This window comes from Melitaea cinxia, chromosome 3, assembly GCF_905220565.1.
Source record: "Melitaea cinxia chromosome 3, ilMelCinx1.1, whole genome shotgun sequence".
NCBI classification, from domain to species: domain Eukaryota; kingdom Metazoa; phylum Arthropoda; class Insecta; order Lepidoptera; family Nymphalidae; genus Melitaea; species Melitaea cinxia.
In genome coordinates, this window is record NC_059396.1 from 688,053 (window position 1) to 701,240 (window position 13,188).

At 35.1% G+C, this 13,188-nt stretch overlaps 1 pseudogene; it reads right to left on the bottom strand.

Moving 5' to 3' along the window:
• Positions 1-5,620: 5,620 nt before the first annotated feature.
• Positions 5,621-11,303, bottom strand: LOC123669675 (annotated as a pseudogene).
• Positions 11,304-13,188: the final 1,885 nt, after the last annotated feature.

Below are 13,188 nucleotides of genomic sequence, written 5' to 3' on the forward strand. Positions count from 1 at the left end.
GGGTTATAATATTCGCATGTATAATACAATTCCACGGCGATATTGAAATTTTCTGGAAATAATTTTAAAGTTTGTATTAAAAAGAAGTTAATAACTATAACTTATTATTCGGTGCAGGATTACACAGATGATAAAGATGTGTGGACTAAGTGACGCTGTACTTCATACAAAATATTACGAAATTTGTATAAATGTGTTTATATACTTAAAAAAAGTGTAACTGCGGAGTTTCCTGCCTTCACTGCAGAATCTGTATTCCAAGCCAGTGGTAGTCTCACTTTTATAAATAATTAACATTTTAATTTTTAAAATGACGATTCGAAGGTGTTTTTGAAGCATATTTGAATAAAGATGATTTTGATTTAAGCTGCTAAAATTCTTATTAAAATTTATTAATTTCATAATACCGTATTAAGCTATTTTAATCAAACTAATAATTTGTGTTTTGACAATTTTCATTATTCAGGGTACTTTTAAAAAAGATCTTAATAGTTTAGTTGTTTCTTCTCTACCCCCCCCCCCCCTTATAACTTAGGGGTATGAAAAATAAATGTTGGCCGATTCTCAGACCTACCCGATATGCCCACAAAATTTTATTAAAATCGGTCGAGCCGTTTCGGAGGAGTTCAATGTTTAACACCATGACACGAGAATTTTATATATTAGAGATATTGGGTTATTTTAGATAAATGTGAATTTTACTTAAAAGAAATTTCACATTTAACATCTGGGTGACCGAGCTTGGCTCGGTATTTTTAGCAAATCGTAGTTTTTGGAAATCATATTTAAATACGAATTACGTATTGATATATGAATAAAAATATGAATTTACCGACCCGACCGAATTTACCGACCCGACCGATTTCACCGACATAATAATAAAAAATATGAACTGGTTATTTAAATTAAAAAATCATGAGTGCTATTAAAATAATCAATCTAGAGACATGGGGATTTAAACCGTGGTCTTCTCGGTCAATCCCGACCGGCCGATTTCCCACCTGAGCTATTACAACCTTATTGATAATTGCGAAATTTACCTTCGTATTCTAACGATATTGTAGCCATTTCATTGCCTAAAAACAGAGATTAAACGACATTTTATAAAAATAAATCCTAGCTATATTGATTTATCGCCCATGTAATCCTCTGCATACTAAATTTCATGAAAATCGTTTGAGCCGTTTCCGAGATTCAGATTATATATACAAGAATTGCTCGTATAATAAATAGTATTAGATATAATTGAATGTATTTGCATATACTATTTGATATCACTCATTGGAACACAATTTAATCACTATTTGGAACTCAATTTAATTTAGACAGTCAATTGACTTTATTGAAATCGTATAAATATCTGATAAGAGAGAAGGGAGGGATATTGTGTGAAAAGGTTTGGTGGAGTGAACTTGTGAAAATAAAGGCATTTGTGTACACCTACGACGCAGATTTATTTCAAGATATATACCATTTAACTGGCTGATTTCCTTACCTCGTAATGTCTTAAAGAGGATGTGGATTCGTTCCTGTTATCTTAAGTACCTGATCACTATCGTTACTCATTTTAGTAGGAAAACAAATTGCTACTTCAAACTCTAAAGCTTCTTCTGTATAGCCAGTTAGGTCGTTACTAGTATTAAGACTTGAGGTTGTTTTAAGTACAGTTTAATTTAAATACGTTATTTTTACTTTCAGTTATTTTGTTGTGTACACATATTTAAATCTATAGTTTTTGGACTACTATTATATTATACCCACATCTGTCATAAACAGCAAAAAGCGCTCTTAATCTTCACTCTCAGCATTACTAAACTTCAATGTCTGTTCTTTCATACAGTTTCACTCCACACGTTTTTAAGGCATTAAGCCTGTAACATCCCACAGCTGGGCATAGGCCTCTTGTAGGAGAAGGATTGGAGCTTAATCCACCACGCTGCTCCACTGCGGGTTGGTGGGAACGTTCCCAACCTAGACCCTAAAACATTATATCTATGTGCAACTTTCTGATCATATATTAGTACGTATGAAAGCTAAACATTAAAGATAGTTCACGCACAAATCTCACAAAAATACATTTTCAAAATTACATACATAAAAATTAAATACATTACTGGACCCTAACTGTTAAAGCAAGCTTTGCACTTAGGGGAATTACCCGATTGACTGAGGTCGTTACTTCTCTCTGATAATCTAGCTAAAGCCCTTCTGTTATAAGGATCATATAAACAAACTAAGCATGGCTCAGCGCTATCAAGCGCTATAATTATGTGAAGGATCAGACCATAGAGAACTAGATGCACTCTTAAAACTACTAAACCCGAACGAAAGGCGAGTGCCCTCAATATTCATAAACTGCGCTGAAACAGTGCAACAACGAGACAGAGCGGGTTTACGCAATGTTCGTACAAATTGTTCGTTACTTTGGTATTTCTTGGTAACTTGCTTAGAACTTTTTGCTGGAGTACGATTTTAAAAACGATATAAGTATGTACATAACCTTATATATACCTATGTATGTGTGTATGTAAGTACATATACGATTAAATCTGTAATATTCCATTGCTGGAAGTAGGCCTCTGTCTCCATTTAGGAGAAGGGTCAGAACTTAATCCACCGCGCTGCTTGAGGCACAGCGGGGAGACCCACAAGAACCAACCACACACACCAACACACCCAGAACGGAAATAAGCATTTGTACAAATATTCACATCGAAAGACTCTCTCTTATCTTGGCTTTAAGTCTACTTTTTAACCGACTTCCAAAAAAGGAGGAGGTTCTCAATTCGACTGTATTTTTTTTTTTTTTTTTTTTTATGTATGTTACATCAGAACTTTTGCCCGCGTGGACCGATTTCGACAAATTTTGCTTTAATCGAAAGGTGGTGTGTGCCAATTGGTCCCATTTAAATTTATTTGAGATCTAACAACTACTTTTCAAGTTATATCTAATAATGTGTTTTTACTTGACACTTTTTTCGTCGACCTACGTTGTATTATACCGCATAACTTTCTATTGGATGTACCGATTTTGATAATTCTTTTTTTGTTGGAAAGGGGATATCCCTAGTTTGGTACCGTGATAAGGAAACTAGGATCTGATGATGGGATCCTAGAGGAATCGAGGGAAACTCTCGAAAATCCCTAATAACTTTTTACTGGGTGTACCGATTTTGATAATTTTTAATTTAATCGAAAGCTGATGTTTATCATGTGGTCACATATAAATTTCATCGAGACCTGATAACTACTTTTTGAGTAATCTTTAATAACGCGTAGTTGCTTGACTATTTTTTCGTCGATCTACGTTGTATTACTTGTCGGTGTAATTGAAGTCGGTTTTTTTTTCGTTTGCGAGCAAACACAATTATGCTCATTACTTTCGTATATTTGAGCAATAAAGTAAATAAAAACCTTTCCACTAGTAATAATTTTTTACGTCTCATAAGCGTTCTTTCGTTCTAACCATCAAAAAATGAAATCAAAATTTACTGTATCAACTTCTGAAACGTCATTGTTCATAAATGTAATATACGTACACTATTGTACACTCCACATGAACTATCAACCTATTCAAAATACAGAATCTGCTTGTAATAATGACTAGAACAATAAAAAAATTCTAAATTTTATTTCATCAAGTGTTTTTCAGTCATTTTGAAAACCAGTATTATAATAATATAATGAAAACAATTGACTCCCACGCCCTTAATCCCTCGTTGAATCAACATTGCCCCTCTCTTTATTGTTCTTCGATAAAGTTTCAGAAATTATGGAGGAATAAAGGAAGAAATTATTGATTTTTGTTAAATACTGTACGGCTAAGACCTTTCATTTTAATTAAATCAATAATGAACGTGTAACCGTTGATGTGATTGTGAATCATTTTATTTTACGTCGGTTTAAAATACAAACACATACATACCGTGGCTAACCTTATTAATTTCACTTTTATTAATATTTACGTTTCTTCCTCATTCTTCTTCATTTCTTATTAAACATTGTGACGTAAGTTGAACCCGCTCAAGGCCGTTAGTAACACTATCAATCCGGTCTTACCTCGACTCTATTAATGTATTGAGAGGACGCAAGCTGTGTCCGACTGTTTGTAAATAAATTATGTTTACGATAAATGTGGATTAATTGTTTGGGTTTGGGAGGACTATATTGGTGCTTACAAGTCTTTTTTTGTAAATTTAGGGAACTTTTATACTTATAATCAATACTAGGGTGTCGTAAGATACCCTAGTATTGGTGTTGTAATATAGGGGGTATCGTAAGAGGCGACTAAGGGATAACAAGGTTCCACAACTATCTTGGAACTTAAGAAGCCGACCGATGGCGGGATAACCATCCAACTGCTGGCTTTGAAATACACAGGCCGAAGACGGGCAGCAGCGTCTTTGGTGCGACAAAGCGAGTACTGCGGTCACCAACCCGCCTGCCCAGCGTGGTGACTATGGGCAAAACACATGAGTTCACGTTATTTTTGACGTAAACTTGTGGAGGCCTATGTCCAGCAGTGGACTGTATAGGCTGTAATGATGAATTAATACTAGCGATAAAGCTGAAAGTTTTTTTTTTTTTCAATAGTCCATTACCAAAGATGGCTATAGGCTATGTTTTCTTAAATAAACTGGTCTAAAAACGCGGGGCACAGCTATTAATGTATAAAATATACAGAAAAATTGGATAAAATAATTAGTAATTGATTTAAAATAATTACGGCTGTTGTTTTATAATTTTTTTGAAATATTCCATATTACACAAAAGGTTCTAAATCTTAGCATTATTTTCTATAAATAATATTAAATAAGTAAATAATTCTGGTTAAAAATTGTTGAAAATAATTGAATAACTTCAGAAAGTTTTACAGGCAATGTTTTAATTTTTTTATGTTAGTGTGTTACTAGTAACTAATTGAGATTTTTTAAGCTATATAATTTTTTTTTGGAATTTACTCCTTAACAATCGATTATCATATAAGGCCTTCGGTATGAAAAAAATATGAAGAGTAAAATTTACTGAACAGATGACCTCTTTACGTTTCTTGTAACGCCATCTATCGGAACTCAATATGGTCGATAGATGGTATTATTTGATTCGTTTATTTGGTATTAATCTTTCTCTTAGACTAGTGAGCCTTTTTTGTGCCTATTTAGACTGATCTGAAGGAGTAAACTCCAGTCGTGCGTCGGAGCTGACATACATACAAATAATACAATACATGATTTAAATACATCTAAAATGAAGCCCGAGTAGATTTACGTAGATGGGTCTACGGCGTAGCGGATACGCTTTTTAATGAAGGCGACGGATTAAATGTTTTAAAACGGGTGCCTTTATTCCAAATTTAATTAAAAATTTAAATTATCTACAATTATGTTTTTCTCTAATTTTTGCGTGTATTTTGACACTCGTGATTAAATGCATCCTTTTAAATAACTGTAACCAGTTTGACTATTTAATGAAATTTTAAATTTAACTAATTTTGAATTAACTGACCATTCGAATTTAAAAAAAAAAATGATTAATCATAAATATTATATTATAATTGTATAAATGTTCATTTAATATAATTCTTATTGTTCGTGATTTAATTAATAAGAGATGTAAGACAAATATTTTAACGTATATATTTCAAAAATTTGTACAGTAATTTTGTTAACAAGAAAAAAAACAATTTTTAACGCTTAGAGAAAGATCAACGAATGTTATATATTAAAAGTGAACGTCGTGAAGTTCGTGAACTCCGTCGCTGCTCGGGCGCGCCGTCCGCTGCTACTTCACACCGTTGCCGATGCTTTTGTTTATTCGTTTTGTTAAGAGATGGCGCAATTTGTAACATGCCCGGCGCCTTGAAAGACTCCGCTTTCAATGAACTCATAATAAGATAGATTGATTATATTAGATCGGTTTCCAAGGGGCTCCTCGTTCCTTCGTGACCGGACGATACAGGAAGTGGACTGATTTTAGTAACGGCTCGTTGTATGACTCCATTGGAGGTCCTGATATCTACAACTCTGGGAATACCATCTTTGCCTGGATACAGTCTTATAATCCTCCCCAACTTCCAATTAAGTGGTGGTTGATAGTCGTCTTTGACTACGACAAGCGTATCAATTGAAATACGGTCTTTATTTTCGATCCATTTTGTCCTTCTTTGTAATTCGGATACATATTCTTTTGACCACCGTTTCCAGAAGTGTTGACGTAGCTGCTCCACTCGATCATAGCGAGCAAGACGTGTGTAAGGTGTCACGGTCAAATCTTCATACATGGGCGCAGTCAAAGGCCGGCCAATCAGAAAATGACCTGGAGTAAGGGCCTGGAAATCATCAGGATCTGTGGACATAGGATGCATGGGACGGGAATTCAGGACGGCTTCAATTTGCGTTAAAACCGTGCTCAGCTCCTCGTACGTTAATTTTGCATTTCCGACAATTCGACGCAAGTGGTACTTACAAGACTTCACCCCCGCCTCCCACAGCCCACCGAAATGAGGGGCGTATGGAGGAATAAATGTAAACTTTATGTTATTATTACTAGCAAAGTCTATAATATCATTTGAATTTTGAAAAACATTCCTTAATAATTCTTTTTCGGCTCCAACAAAATTTTTCCCGTTATCTGAAAATATTTGATGAGGCTTACCACGACGAGAAATAAATCTTTTGAGCGCCAGAATGTAATCCTGCGTAGATAAACCACTAACTAATTCTAAATGAATTGCGCGTGTTGAAAAACATATAAACAAACATATATAATTTTTAATCAATCGAGCACCCCTGCCCTTTTTATTTAAAACATAGATAGGACCCGCGAAGTCTACTCCGCAGTTCATAAATACGTAACCTGCCTCCAGTCGTTCGGGGGGCAAATTACCCATAACGGGTGTTAACGTTTTTCCCTTCATGCGAGCACAAGTGACACAGCTATGCGTAACTTTTTTTGCCAAATTCCTAGCGCCCAGAGTCCACCACAGGTCGCGCGTAGTGGATACCAACAACTGAGGCCCCGCGTGAAGTAAACGTTTATGTTCAGAAGTAAATAAAAGCCACGCGAATCGATGTGTAGCGCACAATAATATCGGATGTTTTTTATTATAATTAAATTCAGCGTTACCCAAACGACCGCCTATTCGCATTATTGAATTATTATCTAAAAATATATTTAATCCCGATATTTTATTTACTTTTTTATCATGCTTTACTTTAATAGGTAAATTAAGTTTAAGATTGTGATATTCATCGGGAAACGATTGCTGTTGAGCGATGCGCGTCAACATTTGCAGTGACTCATTGATTTCATCCACACTTAACGAACCGGTTTTACGTTTAGATTTATCAACGCGAGTGTTATATATAAAACGCAATAAGTATGCACCCATTCGCTTTAAGCGATTAAAGGACGAGAATCTTTCAAAATCAATGAATAAATTTAAACGTAAGTTACGTTACATAGGTTGACCGTAGAAACTTTTAAATCGGGTACATCGTAACAAATTATGTGATTATATTCATCATTATCAGTGCAACTCCAGTTCGAATTATACGGATCACTCAAAAAAGGAGGACCACACCACCATAAGCTATTTTTATCGTATTGAAGAGAATCTAAATCTACTCCTCTTGTTAACATATCACTGGGATTTAAAACACCTTTTACGTGCCGCCAAATCATATCTCCTGTGAGTTCATTTATTTGTGTGACCCTATTTTGCACAAACGTTTTAAGTAAGTGAGGAGACATGCGGATCCAGCTTAAAACAATAGTGGAGTCCGTCCAAAAATAAATTTTGTCAAATGTTAAACGTAATGAATTTTTTATTTTATTATATAATTTTGCACCTAACAATGCTCCACAGAGTTCAAGTCTGGGAATACTTATTGATTTTATTGGGGCCACCTTAGATTTAGCACACAATAACCTAACGTTTGGTGGTGAATTATTATTAACGAATGAACGAATATATGCACATGCGCCGTATGCGTGTTGTGAAGCGTCAGAAAAAATATGTAATTCCTTTATTGTAGCATTTTCTATTAGAACATGACGCGGAATCCTAATTTTAGGTAAATATTCTAGTTTTGTAACGAAATTATTCCATGACTGTGCAATGTTAGCGGGAACGGTATCATTCCAATCCAACTTGGATAGCCAAAGATTCTGAAGTAAAATTTTAGCCTGAATTATAGCCGGAGCTAATAAACCTAAGGGGGCATAAATTTGAGAAATAACTGACAACATTAAACGTTTAGTAATTTTAGAATGGCAATTTTTTAATTTGGTAGTATAATTAAATTCATCATTTTTATTAGACCAGCCTAACCCTAAAGTTTTAGCCTGACATAACTCATCACCGCCTAACTGTTTTATTGTATCAAGATCAACGTCATAGTTAAATGTCCATTTTCTTAACAAAAAACAACCGCTTTGTAACACTTCCGATGTCTTATTGCAAATATCCAATAAATTATCCAATTGATCATCACCAGTGAGCACATCATCAACATACATATCATCGGTAATGACTTGAGCTATACGCTTATTATTACACTCCGCAGCTAGTTGGTGTAAACAACGTATACTAAGGTACGGCGCAGACGCGGTGCCGTACGTAACTGTATTTAATTTATAAATACGTAATGGGTCATTTCGACTCGCTCTCCACACAATAAGTTGCAAATCTCGTTGATCTAAATGAATTCCGATATTGCGATACATCTTTTGAATATCCGCACATACTACGTATTTATATTGTCTAAAACGTAACAATATTGAGAATACATCATTTTGAAGAATGGGGCCAACGTATTGTATGTCATTCAACGAATAATTAGAGGTTGTAGCAGCACTTGCATTAAAAACGACTCTCAATTTTGTTGTCAAGCTATCCTCGCGGTAAATGCCATGGTGGGGTAAAAAATAGTATGGGGTTTTCATGTTATTTATATCCCCTGTCCATAACGACATATGTCCTAACTCTTCGTATTCTTGCATGAAATCAATATATAATTTTTTATATTGAGGAGAACGTTCTAATTTATTTTCTAGCGAAAAAAAACTATTTCTTGCCCTAGTGTACGAGTCGCCTAAGACGTTCGCCGGCTGCCGTAATGGCATGCGTACGTGAAACCTGCCATGCTCGTCTCGTACCGTTGTATCTGTGAAGATTTTTTCGCAGATTTCATCTTCACTGGAAATAACGTTTGACTTATTCGCAATTTCTTCTAATTCCCAGAATTTTTTTAATTGGGAATCAATAATACTGACAGTGTTACATTGAACCTGCTTAGTCGTATAACGCATATTATGAATAGGCCCCGATATTATCCACCCTACTTTAGTATCTTGTAAAATTGGGCCATTTTTAAGCTTAATTTTATTATTATTTAATAATTCCCAGAACATGTCAGCGCCTAGTAATAAATCAATATCGGCTGGAATATTAAATGTAGGGTCTGCAAGTTTAATATTATTAGGTATTTGCCAGTAATTACAATCAAACCTTACAGAGGGCAAGCTTGAAGTAATAGTAGGTAAAATTAAACATTGTACGTGGGTATTAAAAGAACATGTCTTTGAACGTATATTAATTTTACACGAATTGTTAGAATGTGAAATCATTTGTCCTACACCACTAACGCGTATAGTGGACTGTATACATGTAATATTTAAACGTTTATATAACCTTTCGGTAATAATACTATGTTGGCTGCCACTATCAAGAAGTGCGCGCGCCGTTTGAAAATTATAATCTGCATCGGCTATTTCTATAAGCGCCGTTGATAATAGAACCGGCTGCGGTATAGTCGCACAGATCGATGTTTTTGATGCGAGTGCATGACTGGTGCGAGTAACGTTGCTCGCATTATTTTTTGTTTTAAATGACGCCACCTGAGGAACCGTCTCCGAAGTATCGCTATTACCTACACTGTTCTCGACGTGAAGCAAGGTATTATGTTTTATTTGACAGATTTTACAATGACTGAACGTGCAACTCTCTGCCGTATGACCTCCTGTACGTAGGCAATTAGTACAGACTGATTTATCCTTTACGAAGTTAAGTCTTTCTAGCACCGAGAACGTAAGAAACTTCGGACATGTGTAAAGATAATGATTATCATTGCACAACAAACAATTACGCATTGGAATTTTATTTTGTCTCTGACTATTAAAATTTTTACTCACAACATAACTAAATGATTTATTTAAATGTTTTTTATGATCTGTACCTCGTAAATAGTCTTGGCTCGATTTGATCGGTAAACTATTGGGCTTATGGTTTGAACTTTGAATCATCTCTAACATATCAGCTCTGTTTTTTAAAAATGAAATTAAATCGTCCAACTTCAACTACTATTATTATCTCGATTAACATTAAAAGTACCCTTGTGTGTCTCCCATTCACGTTCTGTTGAACAATCGAGCTTCGACACAATTAAATAAATAATGAGGGTATCCCAATAGTTAGTAGGTTCATTTAATGAATTTAATGCGCGTAAATTGCGTAAAGTTGTATCAATTAATTTACGGATTTGAGTGGGCGATTCCCTAGTAATCGATGGTATAGTAAATAGCGACTTAACGTGATTTTGAACGAGTAAACGATTATTATGAAATCTATTTTCCAATAAATCCCAAGCAATAAAGTAATTCGGGGCAGTAAATTCTAAGGCACTTATCACCTGAAGGGCAGAGCCACTCAATGATGATTTTAAATAGTGGAACTTTTGAATCGAATCTAAATCATCACGAGAATGAATCATAGTCTTATAAGAATTACGAAACTCAAGCCACCGGTCATAGGAGCCATCAAATATAGGTAGTTTTATTTCGGGTAATTTTATCGACACAGGATTATTTGAAAACATTTGAGGCCGAATATCTTTATTTTCGTCGCGTAATAGTTGCTTTACAGCAGCCAATACGCGGTAATATGAACTCTCAAACTGTTCTCGGTACTCTAGATGCTGTAAAAGATCACACTCTTCAACAATGTTCTCAATTTCAACTTGAATACTATTAAATTCTTTAAATAATACAGTTAAAGCGTTGTATCGCAATTGTAACTCGACCGTTTGTTCTGAGCTTAATCTACCCCCTTCTAACAGCTTATTAAAATATTTTTCGAACAAAGTTAATCGACACTTAACAGCACCCCTTTGCTTTTTTAGCAGTAGAATGCGTTCAGATTCAGGTACAGGTACACTAATAGAACTTAATGGATTAGGCGACTTTGACCTGCCTGACTTTTGTGCTTGGGTAGGCACTTTACATTCATTCGCACCCTCACTCATTTCGGTAAGCTATAGAAAAGAAAACAAGTAAGTACTTACAGTCTTGAAGACCAGATGCGCCAAAAAACTCACAGGATTATTTACTTTAAGCCCGAAACTGACGAATCTGGAATACGAGTAACGATTTTAACGCAAATTATGAAAGGAGAAGAAATAGGAACGATTGACCTGACCGATACCGGCTGATGACTCTTCTTCCTTTCTTCCAGACCGTTTTCTGTGCTACGTGTAGCTTGGTTCAAAATTTTATCCGGATCGAATGACCAAATTATGTTCGTGATTTAATTAATAAGAGATGTAAGACAAATATTTTAACGTATATATTTCAAAAATTTGTACAGTAATTTTGTTAACAAGAAAAAAAACAATTTTTAACGCTTAGAGAAAGATCAACGAATGTTATATATTAAAAGTGAACGTCGTGAAGTTCGTGAACTCCGTCGCTGCTCGGGCGCGCCGTCCGCTGCTACTTCACACCGTTGCCGATGCTTTTGTTTATTCGTTTTGTTAAGAGATGGCGCAATTTGTAACACTTATAAATTTTAAAGAAGTTCTGACGTAAATGAAATCACAAATAAATAATAATGCCTTCAAGTGTTCCTGTAGTAAAATAGCAAAATGTTCTGGAGATATGATGTGTTACCAGCAAGTGAAAGGCCTGCAACACTTCAAGATATCAAGATACAAATTAAATTTAATACGAAATTTGTCATTCACTTCAAAAGTTAAAACGGAATTTTAAATTAAATACAATATGTATACTTACGCAATCTTCTTATACAGAAAGCTAATTAAAGCAAGAGCACTTGAAATTAAATATTTCACCAACATTGGCGTGTATACATCTCGGGAATCATCTCGACTATCTCGACGATGGCGTAATTACTGTAATTGATAGCAATTTCCTTCAATTCATAAGCGCGCCCGCAACGTTTTGGTAAAGCAAACAGGGATCGATCTTACGGCGTCTGTAAATTTGCTTACTTAATCGCCTTATCAAATGTTTTGGAGGATTATCTTCCTTATTTGTATGCTACATAAGGGCAATTGTCGTTCAAAATGATTTGAAACATAGGGCGTGTTGCGGTGAGACTACACGCATTAAAGATCCGGATGCATTTCGGATACCAAAGATAAATTGTTTAAGATGAGCTTTTAAACCATTATTCTGGCATTTATATGTTGTTTGTGTTTACTCCTTTTAGTTTCTGTGTATTTATTGTGAATTGTATGAATGAGATGTTTTTATTTCAATTCATTCAATCATTCGTTCTTTTAACGAAAATGTATATGAGTAATTCGTTCCAATAGCCATTCAAAATTATAAATATTCAAATGATTTTGGTATAATAAACTTCAATCAAATAATTACAAAAATGAAATGTAAGTCAAATTCTAATCATCATCATCGTCATTGTCATTTCAGCCTATTGCAGTCCACTGCTGGACATAGGCCTCCATAAGTTTGCGCCAAATATGGTGCGAAGTCATGTGTTTTGCCCATAGTCACCACGCTGGGCAGGCGGGTTGGTGACCGCAGGGCTGGCTTTGTTGCACCTAAGACGCTGCTGCCCGTCTTCGGACTGTATATTTCAAAGCCAGCAGTTGATGGTTATACCGCCATCAGCCGGCTTTATAAGTTCCAAGATGGTAGTGAAACTATGCTATCCCTTAGTCACCTCTTACGACACCCCACGGGAAAAGAGGTGGTGGCTATATTCTTTGATGCCGTAGCCACGCAGCATAAAATGTAAAATTCTAATAAAAAATCGATTATTATTTTGGAAATAAACTAACCTGAAAGTATCATGTTAGTGATTAGTAAAGGCTTTTTAACTGAGGTAGAGCACAGAAGGAAATATCCTGCTCAAAATCTGGAGCTACC